The sequence below is a fragment of the Bombus flavifrons genome, chromosome 11 (genome assembly GCF_040668555.2).
Source record: "Bombus flavifrons isolate JBK064 chromosome 11, iyBomFlav1_principal, whole genome shotgun sequence".
In the NCBI taxonomy this organism is placed as follows: domain Eukaryota; kingdom Metazoa; phylum Arthropoda; class Insecta; order Hymenoptera; family Apidae; genus Bombus; species Bombus flavifrons.
In genome coordinates, this window is record NC_138452.1 from 5,654,547 (window position 1) to 5,672,993 (window position 18,447).

General features: G+C 37.5%; 1 protein-coding gene across 3 annotated transcripts in view; it reads right to left on the bottom strand.

Moving 5' to 3' along the window:
- The window catches only part of nAChRa3 (nicotinic acetylcholine receptor alpha3 subunit), a 101,427-nt gene extending 83,577 nt beyond the window's left edge, over nucleotides 1–17,850 (bottom strand). For all 3 annotated transcript variants that reach the window (XM_069123718.1, XM_069123717.1, XM_069123715.1), the window contains exon 1: nucleotides 17,496–17,850. The gene's annotated coding sequence lies outside the window, so the exon portion shown is untranslated. The remainder of the gene's footprint in view (nucleotides 1–17,495) is intronic.
- Nucleotides 17,851–18,447: the final 597 nt, after the last annotated feature.

Consider the following 18,447-nt stretch of genomic DNA (forward strand, 5'->3'; position numbering starts at 1 on the left):
CATTGATTCAACGAAGAATAGGGCGTCGACTAATGGCTGCTCTCAGGTGTTAAGAGGCAAGCGATCGAGGTAACGGTTTTACAATATATTTGCTCGCGACGGGGCCTCTGCTGATTCTGTTGACTGAACGAGGAGGATTTTAATGCCTTTTCAGAGAAGCCAGCAGCTGCTTTGCTTTACACGTGATTATGCACGCGTTGAAACGGTTTGCTGCTATCGCTCCTCCTTTTGCTCTTACCGCTTCGATTAATATCATCAGAAGGGAACATATCATAAGACTGAACGTAAACGTAAAAGAAACGAAAAAAAAATCGAGCCAGAACGATCGGTTTAAAAATAAACAAGAGCGCAAGACCCGGTAAGAGGAGGAGACCTCTCTTTGCTGAAATTAAAGTGTTCTCGTTCGCCAGGAGGAAGAAGTAAAAATATTCCACCACGAAGAATGTTAAATAGAACAACGAGTGTAGGTATGAAACGCTCGCGAAACATTTGCATTTCGAACGGCTGCAAATGTCCGACATTTCGCGTTTCGAGAACGACTCGACGTTATTGAAAGTGAGTAAATAAAACAAGTAGAGTAGTAACTGGCCGGGAGAAAAGGATACGTCTGATATAAAGATCTTTCTCGTTACGTGACAAAGTAGCCATAAGCTTTCTGTGTTTTTGTTTCTTGCGAAATTTTCTCATTTCTGTGCATTTTTTGCATTTTATTTATTTAATTTTCTTTGAAATTAAACGTAGCGGAAACATTAGTATGCAGCGAAACGGCAGGGGTCTGTATGGCTTAAAACAGATGAATATTTCGTGTTTAAAAAAACTATTTTAATCCTCTAGGACGAACGGCCAAATGCGGTGTTCCACGGGAAAAATGAGAACTCGCTGAGTTTGGAAAAAATGAAGCTGTTGAAGGTATGGAATAACGAAAACTGGTAAAACGTAAGCCAGATTCGTTGGAGTTTAGGCTGAATCGCGTGGCACATTAATGTAAATGAGAATCTATCCTTACATCTCGTTGTATGTATATAATTCGAGCTGTTTGATAAACTATCAACATATTTCATTTTTTTGTTATATTATTTTATCTATTTATCCATTTTCCATCACATAAGGATATACACTGCTTGCCATAAGTATGTAGATATTTTTATTAACACCTAACTGTTACTAAGGATATCTCAATTAATAGCAAACTATCAATCAGTAGTATATGGTATTACATTAAAATGAAATACATGATTCGCAAAAATATCAAAGAGTTGAGATATTGTTGGAATCAATTACAGTCGTCTTTCGATCAATCTGTAAGATCATTTCTACGTTATCTATAGCTTCACAACCATATGATCTGAGTATAATAAACTTCTTAAATAAAAAAGCTGCTTCACGATGCAACTGCTTGACGCTTATGTATGCCAATATTGTGATTGCATATTAATTGTTAAAATTAACTTTTATCGTGTTCCATTATTTTATGATACTTTGTGATTTTCTATGTGTAATTTTATGACTAATCTATACATATGTATGTACTGGCAAAAATAAGCAGGTGTCCATATACTTCTGGGCGAAGGCGTACATTTTCACGAAGAGAAACTTTATCGCAGAATTGAAGTAACGATACATGTATTTCAGTTGTTCCTGTTTTCATAGTCTTTCCTGATATGTCCGATCAATAAAGGCCCCATTCTCCTAGAAAATCTAGCGAGCATCGAAGACATTAGGCGAACCAACGTGAAATACGTGGAGGAAACGCGACACTCCGGACACTCTAATAAAATATTCGATACTTTGCATAGTGAAAACTTCTATCCGAACTGTCGTTCCGAATTTCTCTCCCGAGTGAAACTAACTAGAGCACTCGGAAACAGGCTCACCGTCGAAGAGACGACTCGTCGAGACACACAGCCAATGATCGTTTGTGAGTAGAAAAAAACTCTCTCTCACAATCTCCAATTTGCAATTAAAACGATAACACCAGGAATCAAGTGGATAAACTATCTGAAAACTGCGTACGTCAAACGTTATTTTGACTATTAACTTTCTTCAAAATCATCTCTTTTTTCTTTTGTTATTTCAATGATATTTTCCTCGAAATCATATTAATTTCCCCTTGTTAATCGTAGGAAAGCTACTTCGTTTCCTTCGTTCCCCTTCCTGCAAAAATATTACAATGGAAACTCACCCTGTTGCACCATGATTCACTCACCACGTTGATGTACATTTCCAGGATTATGTCCTTCTATTTCGATCATACTTCTCTCGAAATCATTTCACTTTGTTACACTTCCCTACAGATCGTTCTACTGTACGCTCACAGTCCTATTTTTTTTAAACTAAATTCTTTTACCAAAGAGCACTCACAATGTTCTATCGTGACTCGTTAAAACGTCTGACCGTTCAAGAGTCAACAAACGCGCTCGTGCTTCTTCCCCGAAGTAGAAGCTCGCCCTGCCGCCTCATAATTAACCAAACTTGTTGATGCCACGAGAAGAAAAGCGCGACTCTCCTCAGTTTTAAGGAACGAGTCAACGAGCCGTCTTGGATGTGTTGCTGGCAATTAATAGCGGAAGGGAAAGCGGCGTGCAGCCAGAGGCTCTCGAATGAACGTCGGTTCTCTTTCCTTTTCTCTACACGATGGTGGTTTCAGTAAACTCGACGAGAATCCGACGCTCGAATCGTCGCGGTTGAAGCCTTTGGACGTTCTAGCGTCGACGAATGACGAGGCTCGCGTGAAGTAGACGACGTTTGTTAGAAGAGCGTTCTCATGGAAGGGGATTCGATGTTTTATGCATGGCTCGTGTATACGGCGCGGATGGAAAATTGAAATTTGATCACGATAGCGTTTATTCTATTTCGTCCTTTACCTCGTGCTTATGAGAGAATTTGATTTAACATGTAGTACAGCGAGGCTGGATTTTATGAACTTTGGTGGATCATAGAACAGAGAGTAAGGGTAAAAATTTGAGTGACAATATGTAATTGTTGGCAATTCAATAAAATCGTGAATGTAAAAGATGGTTGTTTAAAGAGTGAAGAATTTTGCCTGTAGAAATCTCGGCTCTTTCTTTCCTTTGTATTTTTATCGTTATACGGATTTTCTGTGATATTGGGATCGTCGTATATCTGCCAATTTCATTAATTTTTGCAATAACAATTATTAGTCCAATTCCCTGTACGTTATCTGTATTAACTTAGTATTATAACATATAAGTGCATCGTAATAATTGATTACAAAGCGCCGACCCTTAAATCATTCAATGGCATTAATGGAAAATTGATGAGGATGCATCGTGCGTGAAACTCATATTTCGTAAATGTATTAATATTTTTTCAAAAGATTAATAAATATCCAAGTGTAAGTACGTACCTGGACAAGTTTTACGTCTCTATATTGTCTCTAAATCGAACTAAAAATAGTACGGGATAACATTCTTTTTCGAAAATAAGGCGATGTATGTATTACTCTCTTTTGAATTAATTTACATTAATTCTAATAGGAAAATCATACGTAGCTACCTAAAAAGTAACGTAGAATTAAGCGACTGACCACAACTGCATGCAGACTACTGGCTGTCACACTGCAGGTGATGCCTGACCACAACCGGTCAAAACTACCGGATCCGTACCACAATATATCGGGTTAAACGTCCATCCAAACGACACTTATTCTATTTATTATAATTCTAGTATCGACAAAATTGTTATATATTCTATAATATTATCATACTATTATGAGATAATTATGACATTTCGTTTCACTAATGAACAAAAGATAAGCGAAAATATACTTTTATCGTGAAATTTATTTCTATGATATATCGTGTTACAAATAGATTTTCCTAATAAATAATTCAATAGTAATAACGCAAAAGATTTTTATATCAAGGTCCTCTTGATTTAGTTTGTGTAATTATTACATGGGATAACAATTTGAAAGTCATTCTGTACTTGCAATGCTTCAAAGAACAAGAAACGTATTTTTAAATTCTATGTTATAAAACGGAGAAATAAAGATTAAATCTCTCGAAATAGAAATGGTTAAATTCAAGAATAAACGCATGTTTTCTTATTTATAAACGAATGTTTTAAGGGCGCAGCGCTACAAATTCTTAAAATTCGATTACAGTGAATTAACGGTATCAAATGGAACGTTGTCCCTCCGAGCTGAAGCGAATCGAAACACAAACGAATGGACCATCTACCGCGAAGGAAACAAAACTCTGTGTGGAATGCAGCTCATTATAAAATACGTTGCATGGTCAGCGAGGAAAACGGAGAAACAGTTCGCAGAAAAAGAAATTGTAGCATAATTTAATTAAACCGTTGTAACTCGGTTTTCCGGCGAGTTTCAGACACGCGAAAACTCATAGAATTCAGGATGAAACTGTGCGACGAGGGATTCCAGTCTACGGCAAGGCCTTCGCAATTATTCTTGTCAGGCCGTTTCTCCAAAACTTGCCACTTCTTCTTCGAGCACGAGCGCGCAAAATGTAGTAAAAAATGAAGAAGCGATAGAGATTGCTGAAGACAAGGGAGAAAGGAGGAAGAAAAGAAAGAAGAGTTAAGAAGGAGCACGAGAAAAAAGAAGTTAGGGAATGTTAAAAAGAGTTAGCCTCAACTTCACCGCAATCGAATTTCTCGCCATTAAACTTGTAAAATGTTGTTCAACCTTCGAGTCTCCGATACCATCGAAGTATCCTTCCCCCGCCCCTCTTCCATCGAGTGAATATTGCAATTCACCTGCGCTTGCGACGGCTAGGATCCGCTTTCTCTGTTGGACTAAACCGTGGAATTGGCTCCCGCCTTGCAAACTGTCCAATCAGATTTATGCAGATTCGTGGATCAATTTGAACAGGGTGTAGCGACATTATTCCAAATGGAATATGATTCTATATCGAGGTCTTAGAATTTAGATTAGTGTCGTCTAGTAAAGCCTTATTACTGCGATATTTTACTGGTATTCAGAAAAGTAAAAAGAAAAGATTTGGACAATAGGGATGTTAATCGCGCGTACAGTGACAGCGAGCTTGATTGTAATTTGAGAATTAATAATTGTTTAGAACGAAAATTTCTGTTCTTGAAAGTGAAAAGGGATGAGAAAGAAGATAATCGAAAGAAAACAGATAGTTAAGGTAAAAAAATGGAAGAGTAATGAAACGTAGAAGAGCCAACTTAACGATCCAATCAGAAATAATTGAATCATGTGATTATAATAAAATGGTTTAATGCATGTTTCTAAAGAATTTTAATCTTAGAAAAGAAATAATAATAAAACACAGCAAATGTTGATATAGGTTCAAGAATAAAGAAAAAAAGCGGCGAACTCGCAAATAAAATGCAGGAAAGTTTAAGACCAATATACATAGGTTCAGGTTTGATACCCGCGCGTATTTTTATGACACATACTATGCGCTATCGTGATAGCTTCCTAGTGCACAACAACCGTCGTGAATTCATTTTTATATTTTTTTTACGAGACTCGTTAAACTGTTAATTTCATATGTTCCCGATTACAATGTTGCGGAAGTTTGATTACTGTGCAAAGAATCAGCAGGAATTGGCGCTAATTGGAAGAAAGATCTCGTGGCAACTTAATCGAGTCATTTCTCTGATCGAGTGATGTCGCTTCTAATTAAAATCTCGTCCGAGCTTTCTATGATCATAGACCATGAGAATGTGAATTATTGGAACAGAAGAATGTTTATTCGATTGCATAGCACAAAAGGAAACACTGAAAAGTGCTCTTTCTTTCATCGAGAATTGCTTCAAATATTCTTTGTTCGGGTTAAAAAGAGTCAAATTCTGCTCGTTTTCAAGGATTTCATACTTGTAAAATATTTAAATTATAATTGAAAACTTTAGCCATTCCTAAACACTTCTGCAACTTTTCGATTTCATCCCTACACTTCACAAGAGAAAAAAAAGATAGACGAATAATGCGGGCTCATAGTTATATATAGGACAAAAAGTTTCCGTCCCAGAACACGATGCTTCTCATCAAGAATTTGTCAAACTATATTAGTCCTAGAACACTGAACAATTTTCCACGCTTTCTGTCAAAAAGCTACTATCATTTTCGACAGCAAATCCCGCCTAATCATTCACAAATTTCCACAGGAGAGCTACTCCTCAATTTCCAACGTTGCATCATTCTCTTTGCATTCAGCGATTCGCTAGCACTATAACATCAATCGAATTACTATAACAGGGAGAATAGACGAAAATTCCAAGATACAGCGGCGAGAAAGCGACGAGAGACTGCTTCAGATGCATTCACACTCGCAGGCCGCGAGCTACTTCGTTGCTTTTACGCGACCCTCTGTGTATTCGGAACATTTGTAGCAGATAAACTGCAGACAAGAGTTGACAAGAGAGACAAGAGGCTACGCTAGACTTTCTCCCGAAAGCTTTGAGCTCGACTAATGCCGTATCCTCTCCTCCTGTCTTTCTCTCTCTTTCTTTGTCGTTCTCTGTTAGAGCTACGCTTTTGAGGTGTTCATTGTCACCAGTTGAATTTCTTCCTCGACACCAGTTTGCTTGGAACTGAATTATCCGGACTAATGGTGGAATTAACCCCGAGATGTACTCGAGATACATTCGACATGTGTGCGATATACCTAAGATATTCTTTCTTTTAAACTTGAGATATCTATGCAACATGATATAATATGATAGAATGAATGTAACTGGTTGTAAAATCTTGTTCGTCATAGTATCTGGTCGACTCAACGTATATACATATATTGAAATATGATAATAATAGTAATAACATACAAACAAATATATAACAGTAATATACAATGGACGTAAAAATTAATTTAACAATTTATAAAATTCTGCTTCATCGGCTAGGTTCCATAAATCAAGTTTGTATATGTAAGCCAGTCTTTTTTTAAAACTTCTCTTACTCTTGGTGAAAAAAGAAGCTGCTTAAGATACTTTGGAAGTAACATCATGATTCGATATAAACTTTTGTGACCTTCAGTTGCAGTTTAATTGGAGATCAGGTTAAAATGAGTTATTAACCTCGAGCAAATGAATGAATCTGCAAGAAGCATGTTGAAGAAAAATAAAAAAATAAAAAGAAAAGAAAGAAACAGCCTGGTAGAAGTTTGCGACTACGTCGGCCTGTTACATCCCCTCCGTACAATCGGTTTACTCTCGTAAAAATTCATGAACATTGTGGTGCGCCAGTTGGTACTAACATCGTCGTTGGAAAGTTGTCCCTCTCATTATCAACACTCCTGGGATTTTTATCTTCGTAAATGTATTCAACATTCCCCCTTATACAAGCAAGTACATGTTTGTAGTAAAATAAAAACAAAGAGAAAATACCTTGTACAAACATTAGCATAAAATTGTTAAGCATTTTAAAACCTTGCAACGTGTATCTTGCAAAAATCTCAGCCAGAAACTATTTAAATTTTATGCAAATGTCCATCTAAAATTCCATGGAAACATTACCATTCGCAATCTAACTAAATTAAAAATTCAATCAAATTTCCAATTTTTATCAAAATCTGTTAACGTTTATTCCCTTCAAATATTCAAATTTCGTATCCACGTGATCATAAAAAATTGCCTTTTCACATCACTATTCAAAAACTACATTCATAGAATAGTATCTAACTTTTCTTGAAGTTCATAAAGAAGATAGCCATTTTAGATTTGAAATTTGCGCGACGATTATTAGGTGGCATATTTTTGCGGTTCTTCAAGTTGTCAACATGTTTTGCTTCGACATTTTGCAAACATCCCAATCACAAACATGCTATTAAAAACACAATTAAAACCCGAAGAACCACGAATGTGTAATCAATTATCTTGATTGAGAATTTCTAGAAAGAAAAAAATATAAAAAGAAATACATATTAAAAACTAAAGTAGAGCATTACGAACGTTGATTTTATACCAAGTTTTCAGCTAAGAAATTATTTAAATACAGCGGGTAGCTGTTCGTTGGAAATTGCGAAGACACCGTAGCGGCACTGAACGTTGTCGAAACGCAATTAAGATTGTTAAAAACGGGTTACATGGGGTAAATCGAGTCAAAAATCCCGGGACGGAGGATCGTGGAAGACATCGCAGGCCGTACAACGGGGAAGAGGAATTTTATTGCGCCGTTGTGTCTCGCTTTATGCAATTACGAGTCGTTGCTGGGCCATCGTGAAAACACGTCGTTCATCTTGTCGTGCCCGCGCATACTCTCCCTCCTCGATGCTCTCGTATAAACCGAGAGTTGTTTTTGTACACATTTTAGACGTTAGAGAACCGCCAGAGAAAATTGAGATCCTGTTTGATCGTCGTTATTAATATTTTCTTTATTAACGAAAAAAGAAAGCGCAGCTTCATAAGAGAATGAGCAGATCTCGTTGATATTTTTGTCAAATAAAGTAAATACAACAGTACTACGATTGCCTTAGTTTCTGCTGTGTTACGTATAATCAGACACTATGACTCGATATGATTGCCAAAAGATTAAAAAGAATGGATATTGAATAAAAAAAGAAAAGAAAAAAAGAAAAATACAAATAAATTGTAGAAAGTGGTTTGTACAAAACAGAATCGAATTGTTGTAATTATGAAGAGCCAAGTCAATCTATATCCAGATGTGGATCTCGCAAATCTCATACAAAACTCATGGAATCAAAGAACAAATTCGACTGTTCCTATGGTGAAAAAGGGAAGGGGGCGGGCTTGATTAAATTTCTAACTACAGAGCATTCGAATTTCGATTGCCACGATATCCAGTTCATCGGCCAGCTATTTCCGAGCGAGGGTCAAACGTTGGAGAACGACCAGCAGCCGAACGATTTAAGGCCGCGAAATGAATTTACCTCGCCGATCGACGATTCTGCGGCGATCGTTTGTTTTCTCTAATTTACAAAGCGACCAGTCGATTTCCAGTCGACGATAACCCGTTTCGTTGGTCGGCTTTCAGCGTCGGTCTAGAATAATGAAAGGAAACAATAGCGAGTGCGTGGTGGACAAAAGGAAGAGGAAAAAAAAGGAGGGGGAACAAAAGAAGAGGAAAACCAAGAACGAAAGAAGACCGCGGAATAAAAGGGGGAAACGAAAGCTAGAAGGTAAATGCGGATAAATATGGACGAAAAGGAGGAAACGAGAGCGTGCGGGCCGAATGGAACCGACAGAAAGAAGCTGATCAAGCTGCAGCGTATAATTTAGCTCTTTCAGAAAGCTCGTTAACACTAGAAGCTTCCCGTTTGCTCCTGTTAGGCGTGTCTTTTTATACCTTTCAAAGAATCGTTGGAGATCTGTTTTCCGTTGCGTGGGATGAGATGGAAAAATATTTGATGAAGCAAAATGAAAAAAATTGCAGATGATAATATTTGTTTGAAAAAGATGGTCTAATGGATCATTTCGATTTTGGTAGCGTTTTTAACAATAGTAGGTTAGTCATAGATACTGATCTTATATTTAGGTATGTTATAATATTAGATGGAAAATAATCAATCACAGTGATTGATCATATTATACGTTAAATAAAAATTTACGTATACCATACGTTTGTATATAATTGTAGGTATTTATTTGTACTTGTATCGCATTTGAAACTCTAACGCAGATATATGTGCAGATTACGAACGAAGAATCGCTATTGTACTTGATTTGACAAGATCTTTATAATTTCTGATAATTTCACTCACTGATCACCTATTCCCTATGATTACCTCGCGTGCAAGATCGTTTAGGCTTGACAAAACTGTGAATGGCATACAGGTTACTTGGTGGCCAAGCAACACCATCTGTTTACGCGAGTAAATCCCCCTGTACACGATACAATGTCCCATCTCTGCCTACTAGGATGAGGAATTATGCGTCAAGGAGGTTTCACGCTTGTCCATTATCCACGTGATTACCATGGACTTAATTCCATGCCTTCACTCGCGGACAGGAAAATTTCCACGGAGCTTAGAGAACACGAGCCGTCGGCATATTAGATCATACTTAATATGTTAAGCGGATTCTGTGAAAGAAAATGTCCTCTTAGAAATATTTCACTTAAAACTTGAAACGGCTCTTAAAATGTACATAGATGTTACAAGATATTTATTGAAAGCATACATTTCGCAAAGACCACCGAAGTATTTATTTCATCGGTCAATTATTAATAACTATATTAATAAGCCACAACAACTGGAAAGTAGTTTTAGCACCAATTATATATTAGTGTTGGGTATTCATTTTTCACCAAGAGCATCTATGCTTGCAATGAAACGTTTTACAACCACTATATACATTTTCGCATTAGTTTCAAATTGTATTGTTGCAATAACGATACTCGTATCTCATTACACTGCTAACGAAATTTCAGAAAGTTTCATGTGATGTACATAACATATTCATAGAAATTTGCTGTATTAAGTGTTCAGATAGCCTTTCGCGAGCCTCCGCATATATCAATCTAATATTTTTCATGCAATAGCCATCTACCAAACAACGAAAGCTACGAGAAAGAAGAAAAGAAAAAAAGATTGCTTCGTATGATCCATGTCCAAGAAGCACCAAACAAAGTGATTCACGACACCACGATAAATAATACCCTCAGCTTGAAAAGGAACTCTTTCGTTTGACCAACAACCAAAGTGTGGCCTAACCTTTCCAAAAGAAAATTAATGGTTTCTCGCGGCGAAACACACGGGTATCTTCACCGAGAGAAATCTAAAGCTGTCTCTTATGGAGAAAGAGAGAGAAAGAATCGTGAAGACAGCTCCTTTATGCGTTGATCGAGTTTCTGTGAAATCGGAAGAGCTTCAATGGGTATTATTACGGCGTAAGAGGAACGTAGACCGTAACGACGGTAATTCTAGCGGTCGATAAGCGATTGTGGCGACCTTAAAGAAAGGAAGATAAGCAACACGTGAAAAATCTTTTCGCGTTCACGTGCCGTGAGACGCGCCCACTCTTATCGCGGAAACTTTCGAAGAAGAATCAACCGAAACCCGTGGTTCTTATCGCCGGTTAGGCCAAGCGAAACGATGGAGAAATTGAAGGTTTCTGTTCGAGTTCCAAATACAGACTTGGATTTATTCCCTGGTGTTTTTAAACGGGTGTTATGCTTGGTAGAAGTATTCTTATACAAGTATTAGCTTGTAAGTATTTTTACATATTTTTATATATATAATTATAGAATATAGGAAGAATAACTTTAGCTCTTTGACTGCGATAAGCTCACACACGTTTTTTAATATATACGAAAGGTGCATACATAATATACGCCTGCTAAATCTGACTTGACTAAACACGTAATATTCTTCCAATTTAATGAGTTGCAAAAATTTCGTATGATTCGAATGAATCGGTACTGTGTAAAAGGATTTTCTATTTAAATAAATGTGTACCTTACTAATATTCGAGAATCCGATGCAGAATCTCCGTCGAATATGTGACAAGTTAGACTTCGACTATTTATTTTCGGTTCCTTTGTGCTGCAAAATTGGTCGACATTCTTTAGAAGTTTTTCACGTTCGCGCGCTACACACATTTTGTTTGAACGTAATCTGAAATATCCTTCCCCTATACTAAGTCCCTCGAGTGTCTTTCAATCTACTTGAACGAAAAAAAATATTCCACAGAATTTTCTTTCGCCAGTTGCACGCGCTAAACGTTCTTTTCGTTTTGTCTTTTTCCGTCCCTATTTTTCATTTACTTTTTGCATTTCAAAAACTAACGTTCTCACAGTGGTGTTTCCTCTGTTAAATCGTACCGATACGCGCGAGTACTGTGATTCTTTTAGTTAACAATCAACGGATCGACTGTACCATGAAATTCGAAAAATCTAGATAAAAGTTGTAATTATTTCTTTCGTTAGAGAACTATCGAGCAACTATCCATCTAGTCCGCGATTCCCGGTTCGTTTTGAAGCAACGATTTTTACCGATACGGAACTTTTTACAAAAAAAAAAGTTCTGCGTGCACATAGCGTATGTAAATCGAAATGGAATTTGTTTAGAATGCGAATAAAAACGTAGAACAATGGAATACTAATGTAGAGAATATTATATGCCTCAAGTGATGGGATATTAAAAGCGAAACGCACGCTGAAATGTAATAGAATTATACGGAAATATAAATAACCAAGAAGCTCTTTGGAATATTTAGATATTAATTCTCTATGAATTCTCATGACTTGGAGACCACAAACTTCGCTCTTCCGCCTTTTAAATTTTCTTTTACCTGCTTTTTGCTAGATTGGGGGCCTTTTATGCATTTATAGGAAATTTAAAATTGCATTTAAAATTTTAAAAGTATACGTGACAAAATATGAAAAGTGTAGTACTTATGATATTCAATGAATGAAATGAGTTTCCACTTAGATTCCATTTATTTAATTAGGTTTATAAGAATGCAAATTTGCATAAAAATTCGCAGTCTACTTATTACAAATTATAATTTTATACCTATTATCAATATTTTATTATACTGACAGCAAATGATCCACCTATAACAATTATTATTTTCTAAGCTTCAAATGGAATTTAAGAAAAATAGAAGGTCTATGATCAATTGCAACTCTTTCCTGTGATACACGAGCAAAATTCTAATAACAGAGTACTTAAAAAGGATCTATATCGGAAGATTTAAATCATCCCATATTATATTCTAAGTTGTAACTTATAAATGACGAGGACGAACAGTATGGAGTGCAAGGTGGAACCCCGATACATCCAGGAAATCAGTACGCAACTGCACTTCCGATTTCGCGGAGTTTCTGCTTCCGAATCCCGGAAATCGCAACCACGCCACCTCTTCCGGCCCGTTCGTTAACAGCGAATCTTCTGGTGGTGCAGGCTCGCGTGAAACCGTTCGTGCAGCCTTCCCGATACGCTGCCGGAATTGGTAAGTAGGCTGTTAGCGCAATACGAAAATATATGCGACGGTTTGCAGAGGTCGGGCAGAATCCATTGCGACACCAGTCGGTCGAAAAAAGAAAAAAAGCCTTAATTATAGCGATTTATAAGTCCGTCTGGAAACTACGACCAACTTTCTTCCCCATTCGGAATTCAGCTAATATTGGATTGTTGTGTGGACCAAGGTCCGCTTTAAACTACTCAACAGAGTTGCTTTGAAAAATTATTCGACTTCGTCCAACGTCCTTAGATACTTGCGAAAGAGCAAACATACAAACACTTAGAGTTTGGGACTGACGACTAGTTGATATGTTTTTGGATAGACGATTCGTTGATAGACGATGTTTCCATTCACGAAAATTTATGAAGAAAGTTGAAATGTTTTTATTCGGTAGACGATACAAGATAATTGGGCTCGCGTAAGTCTATAAAAGTCAATTAAAGAAGTTATGCATCATTTAGAGGTCAGAAAGGTTTTAGAGTGCGAGCTAACGGAACTTAAGGCCACATGTAAATTTTTTATTTCGGCTCCGTTTGTCCAGGACGTGTATTATATCTTTATTTGTAAATTTCTCGTCAACTATTATCTAACAACTTCTAAGAAAAACATATACGTCACTATTTGAAGTTTAGAATCATCTGATCTTACATTTAAAAATATTAGAAGCATTCTAACTATGATACGTAAAGAATAATTCATAACGTTATACATTTTTTTCTCGACATTTTCTCAAAAAGTGCAACGCTGTTTAGGCATTCAATTGGTATTCCGTTTGTGCGTGGCATTTTCTATGCTGCCTGGAAATACGTTCGAACGAAAATTTGAATTCCAAAGACGAATATTAAAATGGTATGAGGTGTATCCGCGTGACGAACCCATCACTCCAACGACAACGATGTTTTCCCTCCTTTTTGACGAAAGATATCTAGTTCAAAAATCGATGATACTACTATCGAGCTCGAAATTTATACAGAATTTGCCATAGTAGAATTTAAAAAATGCTAAAATAGTAGAAATCACTGAAAAATATACGCTATTCAAAAGTTTGGAAATCAACACAAATTAGTAATCAAATCTTTTGATTCTAGGTTATATATTAATGTTTCGTTAAAATATGTGTCCCCGAAACATTAATTTATTTTCAATTTTATTTTCTATTCGAGTTTCTCATATAAAATTACATACTTTTAATTGTACCATCTTATAGAATCAACAATTTTTCAGAGAAACAAACAGTACTAATCCAATATTCTTGAGTACTCCTTTTAGTATTCTAGTACCTTTGAATCTATTTAGACACAAGCTTTATTTTCCAGTATCTTGAAAACATTCTAGCCTAAGAACTTATTGGATAATGAAATGAAGATGTCAGTAAATAAGTCTGAATTTTTTTCAGAATTTTCGAAAGCCTATAATATGAAGAAAAATTTGAAGTAGACAAAATGATAACTCAAATTTACTAAGATGTTGGGGAGGGGGGGGGGAAATGGGGTTCTACGGAGGGTTAAAAAAGTTGATGGGCCAAAGAAGTTAATTGCGCATGACATAAATTGTGTTTAGAGGAAAAAAGAGGAATTAAAAGGCTTTCGCCTAAATAGGTTGTCGGATGAAATGAAAAAAAAAGGAGTGCACCAGGAACGGATAAAAGGAACTGGGTTAGATTAGGTCAGTCGTAACGAGCGGTAAAACAATGCTACGAGACCAGAGCTTGGACGGAACCCTTTGATTGTGCGTAGAAAATGTCGTCGATTCGGTTGCGCCTTTATCGATCAAATTTCTCTCGAGCGAGCCCCCAAGCATCGGAGGCCAAAGCGTTCGTACAACGTTCCTCCTCCTTCACCACCTCCAACCTCCTCCTCCACCTACTCCACCTTCTCGACTAGTCGTGCTTGTTTTCCTTTCACCGAGCGTATTTCAAACAGTACATAAAACCGTTATCAGAAACGTTTCTGCCACGTTTATGCTTGCGTTTCTCTCGTGAACTGATAAAAGACAAGTCTCGAAAAGCGTACCGTGCCGTTCTCACGTATTGTTGCTAGGATTTACGGCCGCATAATTGCACGACAATCTCTTGATTAACTCTTTAGAATTGCGAAGTGAAATTGGCACGGAAAATTGGCTCGATCCTGAGGATAGAAATGTTTGAAAATCGATTCCAGGCAAAATAATGATATTTCACAATCGTTCTTCATAATTTTGAAAATTTATAAACAAATAAATATTGCCTGGTTTTATCTCTTATAGAAAAGCTCTTATCTTTTATAGAAAAGAAAAAAGATTATTAAAACAATTAAGGAGTGTCATTAAATGAGCGACGACCGCACCGATAAATCACCACCATAACCAAGCGAAATCGGTGCTGTTGTTTCAATGGGACGACCATAAATAACTGAAAATGATATCACACCATTCGAGTCAGTAGTAATTCTAGCAATAAATCCGACAATGTCGCTTAACCAATCATCGTAAGCGTCGCCTAGGGAATTGAGGATTACGGTTAACGGCACGTGAGCAGCCAGCCAATCACGCGCGCCTAATATTTACCACGTACGCCGAACAGAACGATTAAGAAACTTACGTTCGAACGGGGTTGTTGAGCCTTCCCTTTATTAGGCGACAGAATATTTCATCGTCTCCGTGAAATTCCCCCGGATTCTCCAGTTCCGTCACAATCAACAAGGCCGATCTCCATAAACTCGAAACGCTACGCTAAGATTCGAGCAATTACGAAATTCCGCGGGCAAAATGAAGCCCAATTCGACGAGCGAGAATTGCAAGCGTTGCGAATACGGCTTAAATTCGTGCGCACTACAAACCGCCATCGCATTTCACCGTGTTTTAGTGAATCGCATTTATCTTATATGTTACATCGTTGTCTCGTTTGAAATTTGATTTTACGACAGAAACGGTTTTTAAAAAGTAAAAAATGCCACAGTACAGTATAAAGTAAGAAACCTCGTTTATCCTTTAATCCCACGCTGTATATCATGGTTTTACGCATTTTGTGTACCGATAATCTGGTTTTCCAATAAATTTATGTTTTTACCACGCAAGAGAGAAATTTGTTAGTATGTAATAGCTTGTGAATATGAAAAAGCGTAATTTTAGGAGTCTCGTAATGTTTAAATAAGCGAGAAAGCGATACAGAGGGAAAAAGTAATTTGAACCGCGTAAAATAATCCTTTCAAGTTGGCCATGTTACACGTTTAATAATGGCGCACTTAATACGCGGCAATGGCCGTACCTGACGCGTGTATAAACTAACCACTCCGTTACGAGCGCGTCGTTAATTAGAAACTTGGTGAAAAAGAGAATACTTCCCAGGCAAAACTCGTGTGATCGGTAAACCAAACAGGACAAACGGGCGCTTTTATGGGATAAATTCAAGGATGCTAAATAGTTCGCTCACATTCCACTCCTATTCTATTCTAGGGAATTATCGAAATGCTCTTACAAACTTCCCAATACATATATATATATATATATATATATATATATATATATATATGTTAAGTTTTATATATTAAAAATCAATTTTATTCAATATTCAAATAATTTTATATGAAATAACGGACGATAAAAAAAAGAATGTCCCTTCCTATCGACAAAAAATATCGATTCCTCGCGTTTCTTTCATCTGGAGTATACTCGAAGATTAACAACCTCATTAATGTCGTTAATTAATTTGAAGCATTGATGTCGTGTATCGAGAAGTATCTAAAAAAAAAAAAAAAAAAAAAAAGAGGAAATGCAAAATCCAGGCACGATATACCAGCACGATATATGCACGGTATAAACAGAATACAACTGTATTTCTTAAAAACTTTCGAACGCTCGTTCTTTTCGCGGTATAAACACAAGGGCGTACCAAAGATTCCGTAACTAGGTTAACCCTGACAGAATTAAAGACGCTGGCACAACCAACACCACACAGATTCGCAAAGCCGCGTAAGAAATGACTTAAGCTCCCGTATTTACCCGCGAAACCGCTAGCGGGAGCAGAAAACGCAATACGAATATTTACGTAATTCGCCCTTTATACCCGTCCACGCTGAGAGAACTTGGCGAGGACTGTTATCCTCGGTTGCTAAATTAGGTAGATTTAAGCGTTGCACAAGAGACTGCAAAACGAGACTACTTAACACGGAACGAAAAGTCTATCTTGAAACTGTTTTCGTTTTTTCCTACGTTGCACAAACATCAAAATCGGTCATATGCAACGCATATCTCATTTTTATGCAAGGACGGTTCGAAAATTCGTAACTAGGTTAATCTTGATAGGTATGGAATTCCCCTTGGGATTCCTACATCGGTAAAGCTAAGAGAACACCGATAGATCGATAATTTCACTCATCCGCATCGACCGAGTTATATTCACATCAAATTATGAACAGAATTTAATTAAACAGATGATCGTATAGTTAAAAACACAAGGCAATCGTTCCAATCCACTTTGCTCTCGCCCGGCATTTCAAACGTGTCGCATTTTCGCGGCATAAACACGAGGGCGTTCCAAAAGCAACGCAACTAGGTTAACTCTACCATTCACAGCGATACGAACAGTCTCGAGCAAACACGAACGAAATTCACATAGAAAGAAAACAGAAATGTCGTCTACTCACCCGCGAAGCAGCTGATTGAGATTGACGACGACGACGTCGGCGGCGCCGATGACGATGGCGACGATGACAGGTTATAATCTTTGATTCCACCGTGATCGAGGATCCCTCTCGACAGATCGACAGCTCGAAATATCATACGCGACTGTGAAGAATCCTATAAAAAGAGGCGAGGACGCGATCCGTACCGCGTATCGACTCGATGACTAGGGAAATACCACTCACTGCACCGTTCGCCACGAGTGTGTACGATGAAACGAGAGACGGCTGTACGATGACAACGACGATGACGACAACGACGACGACGAGCAAAGGGTAGAAAACGTTTCCCTGCTTCCACCACCGACACCGCCCTCGCGCCTCGCCACACTGACCGCAGTATTGCGCAAACGCGACGCCGCCTCGATTCTGCGCATGCGCACGCATCCCATCCCGCACCTGTTTCCAAGCTTTCGCAGCAAGACACGGAATTCATGAAACTTTCGGAAGCACATTACATTCCAGTTACAATGTTTCCAACGTGTTTCTGTCACTTTTACCAAACTCCTCTATGCTGTCAGACATCGAGCTTAAGGCATTATCGTTTGCGTGGCTTCATGTTCCAGCGGTCGATTAATTACAGTTAAATCGTACGATTTCGAGAGCGTACGACGTTTACGCCTTCAATTTTGTTGCATGAAATTTTTGTATTTTTCCGCTTCTTATTGTTTCCTTTAATTACGATGCACGTAGTTTCTGTTCAAAGATTGGCAGATTATCCTTAATTAAATCTGACGAGAATTTTAAAAAGTGACGTTTTTCTTTTCTAGTTCTTAGACTCGATAGCCACGAGAATGCAAATTAGGTGTAATTTGAAGTTAGCGCGCGCAATAGCGGAGCGCGTCGATTGTGTGTGGTGTGTTACGATAGTATTTTATGTTTTTTGCATACATTACTTGTAGCGAAAAATAAATAT